The sequence below is a fragment of the Rhincodon typus genome, chromosome 22 (assembly GCF_021869965.1).
Source record: "Rhincodon typus isolate 14 chromosome 22, sRhiTyp1.1, whole genome shotgun sequence".
In the NCBI taxonomy this organism is placed as follows: Eukaryota; Metazoa; Chordata; class Chondrichthyes; order Orectolobiformes; family Rhincodontidae; genus Rhincodon; species Rhincodon typus.
The window spans coordinates 12,169,369-12,173,510 of record NC_063353.1 but is presented as its reverse complement, the minus strand read 5'-3'; the positions used below and the strand labels follow the sequence as shown (position 1 = coordinate 12,173,510).

Genomic DNA, 4,142 nt, shown 5'->3' with positions numbered 1-4,142 from the left:
AGCACACTGAAGCTGTTTCCTCATACTATTTGACTATTTCTGAGAAAATTATTTCTTTTTAGTTGGATTGCTGTGGAATAGCTGGTACAATTGAGATAATTATTCGACCCACCTGCCCAAGTACCTCCATTGAAGGAGAGCTTAAGAGACAGGTATGAGATTTTTTTCTTTGTGAATTGTTTGTGAGATTTACACTAAAATGAAACCCAGAGCTGTAGATGCTAGAGATCTGAAGAAACGACAAGTTGCTTGTCTGGCAGAATCTGTATGGGGGAAAGCACTTACTGGACTTGAAATGTAAACTCTGCTTTCTCCCCACAGATGCTGTCAGACATGTTGGGTTTCACCAGCAATTTCTGCTCTTGTGTGATTTACACTTTTTAATTTAATGTACAACCTGTTTTCCTGCAGGGCACATTCTCTACCAATTAATAACAAATGCATATTTTTGTGTGCATGGCAGAAGACTGACTTAAAGATAACTGCTTAACCATAATGATTGAATTACCAACCTGTTACTGGTGTGCAAAATACATGTTTAATAACTAATTTCCTGTTTCAGGACAATAAATATTTCAGCAATCTAACCTAAACTGCAGGAAATAACTGGAATGTGTATAATTCTGCTTTAACATGTAATAAATGGGACTAGAGTAGAAAAGTGCTTGATGACCGGCATGAACGTCAATGGGCCAAAGGGCCCCTCATGCACTCATTAGCTATGATTTTACTTGAGTTGAATGAGCAGGAGCACAGCTGAATGATGTGGGCTTCTCTGTCAAGTGAGTTGACTCCACTCAGTAGGAGGATGTGCTGGACTTTTAATTTGCTGTAATTGATTGGGAATGTTGAATATGATTCAATTTTTTGATTGTACTGTTCTTAACACTGACATAAATTATTATAAAATTGGTTGCACCACAATTTGTACGGTGAGAAAAGTGAAGGAGGCAATTGTTCTGTTTGATAAAATATTCTATCTAATGTTAGAGTTCTCTGAAATCCCAAGAATTAAGGGGTTGGAGACTGAAGAGGATGCAGTTAAATCACATCCTGATCATGTTCAGATTAATTTTAAGAAATTTACACTAACATTGTAGGTGACATGAAAGGATGCACTTGGCAATATGACATCTGACAACTTACATATCTGCTTCTAGAATAAATGTTTACCTTGGGCCTCTGTGCCAGCACACTAGCACTGGCTTTCTACATGTATTAAATCATGTTATTGTGTATCCATTATCATAAATTGTCATGATAGTGAACACGTGATTCATTGACCCAGAGTCACTTATAATCTCAAAACTCATAAAATGGCTTAACTCGGTGTGCTTCAATGTGCATCTCAGTATATTGAAGGGTCCAGAGATAATCTAAAAGGAACAGTATCCCAGTAAATCCAATGTGTTTTGAGGGAAAGTTAGACATGTTTATGCTATGTCTATGAAGAATATTTACAGGACTTGACATTTGGTGTCTCTTAAATTTGTCATTTAAGATCTGCAATGTTTAAGGTTATCAAAGCAAAATGACATGACTATTAAACTAAAAGTAAAATTTTTACAACCAGTTTAAAATGAACTTTCATTTTAGGAGTGACAATGTTAAATTATTTTTTAGATAGACTGAAGTACTAGGAAATGTTAGTATTTATGGGGGCCTGTGTATACTTCAGTTAATATGCAGATGCAACAACTAATAATGAAAGCATATGGCTTATTAGACTTCCTTTAAATAAAGGAATTGGAGTAGAAGACAGATTTTTCTTGTATGTGGGACCACACCTTGAGTACTCTGTCAAGGAAGGATATATCAGCCTTTGAGAGAATATAGCAAAGATTCAATAGCCTGATTTTTGGGTTAGGGGACTGTCACCTGGGTGAGATTGAATTGACTGTTTATATTCCCTGGCATTTAGAATGAAAAGTACTTAATGACTGGTATGGACACAATGGGCCAAAGGGACTCTAGTACATTTTAATATTTCATTGGCACGCAGAAATTCTTAAATGACTCTAGATGCTGGGGTGATGTTTCTCTTTGAAGTCTAGAACTTAGGTTTAAAATACGAGGTCAGCCTTTTTGAACTGTAATTGAGAAAATGAGAAATTTCTGCAATAAAGAATTGTTTTGTTGGCACTTTTTTTACCCTAGAATACCATGAATACTCACTCATTGAACTATTTAAGATGGGGGCACTTTTGCTTGCTATGGGAATTGAGACATTGCTATTGTCATTTGGGTTGCAAGGTGAAGCTGTGAAGATTCTCAATAAGTAGACAGTCAGGTGGAATTCTCTAGCTTTCTTTCACAATGTTATTACCTTTGTTAAATTAATTTAAAAGCCTTTTTATTTTAACTTCTGCAATTTTTGATCTTGCCTGCAGTCATGCATAACTGCAATTAAAGACGTATTCGACAGAAAGGTTTATATCATCGGAGCAATTGGGATTGGCATTGGAATTATAATGGTAAGTGAAACTACCTAAACATTGGAATATGTGGCTCTGTTATGAAGTTTTATTTCTTAAGTTATATCACAGCAATAATAATCCTGTCTCTCTTCTCCAGATTTTTGGTATGATCTTCAGCATGGTGCTGTGCTGTGCCATTCGCAACAGCAAAGAGATGATTTAAAGAGAAAGTTGAAACAATAATGCCATTCAGTAATGGAATGCATTTTTGCCTAATATTTGCTTCTTGTTAACAGCTTAACTTCAGCATTTAATTATTTTTCCTTTTTTGTATTCAGTTTAAAAGCTAACTTTTTTAAAAAAAAAGACTCACTATCTGTTTAATGTACCCACAACATTTTGGTTTTGTTTAACAAGTTAAATATCAGTGTGTACTTGGAAATGAAGTTTTCTTTAAGGTTATCATAAATTTAAAGCTATATATTTGTCTTATCTGTTTAATTTGGAAATGTTTGTTCTTGAATGGTTGCAAACCTTGGATTCAGAATTTAAAATGTTGAACTAGTTAAGCTAAATAGGTATTACAAATATTAGATGTTTTCCAAATTGTGATGGTTCAAATGAGCACATGCTATTGTGGAATCTTCACCTTATCAATAAATCCTTGAAGGTATTTTGATTATTTTAAAGTCACAAACTGTAGATACCAGATTTGCCTTTTTTCTTTGAGAAAATAAAGTTTAAACTTGAACCTCCAGAGAATGGGTCACTGTTTGAATATACAGAAAAGAATCTGCTATTCAAGAAAGACATTTGTTCTCTAGGTCCCTTTCCTATCTGTTTAAGCTCATGAAGGGAGAGTCTGCTGTAGAAAGGTGCCCAAAATTCCAAAGTTAATTAAGCAGAAGTCCAAGATGCTCATTTATACACTCAACTTTTGACAGGACATAGACATTTGCAGCACCATCTCAACTCCCTTCTATCTTCACTCCAAAGAGAAATCCAGTTAGTCCCATTCCCCTACTGTATCCCAGGAGCACTACAATTTTATTTCCTTCAAGTGCCAATCTAATTTCCTTTTGAATTCAATTGTTTCTGCTTGCACCACTTTCAAACAGTCATTACTACTGAGCATTGAAAATGTTGTTCCTTATTTGCCTGCTGCCACCCTACTGCTCTTTGCCCAAAGTCTTAAATCTGTAGTCTCTGATCCTAATATTGTCAGCCAATGGAAACAATTTTTCCAAAAGTGTCAGTAAAATATTTGGCTTGGCAGTCACCTAACCACCATGGAGTTGCATGGAAGTGGCAAGTAACAACAGAATGTAAAGAGAAAGGAAAATGGAAGCTGGTATATCTTGTGCCACCTTGGCCCATTTTTTTTTATCTGTACCAAATGCAGCAGAGGCTGCAATGTCATGGGATTCCTGAACCATACCAGATGTTTAACACCAGTAACTGCTAGTGCAAGCCACTGCCTCAGAAATAAGCTTCATTCACTTCTATCTATTCTCCCCTTAAACGTTTTTGCTCTAAAGAAAACAGCCTAAGCTTCTCCAATCTAATCTCATCACTGGAAGCGTTCTGATAAATCTTTATGCCCTTTGGACCTTAGCACACTTCCAAAGTGTAATAGCAGCAACTGGATCTTTATAAAGGTCCAGGATAAATTCCTAGCTTTTATACTCTATGCCTATGTTTATGAAGAACATGTTCCCTTATTTT

The 4,142-nt window shown here is 35.5% G+C and overlaps 1 long non-coding RNA gene across 1 annotated transcript; it reads left to right on the top strand.

The window, feature by feature from the left end:
• LOC125485751 lies at nucleotides 1–3,174 on the top strand. The gene is made up of 3 exons (XR_007264439.1): nucleotides 1–152; nucleotides 2,391–2,474; nucleotides 2,575–3,174. It is a non-coding gene; the product is annotated as an uncharacterized LOC125485751 (long non-coding RNA).
• The last annotated feature ends 968 nt before the right edge of the window (nucleotides 3,175–4,142 follow it).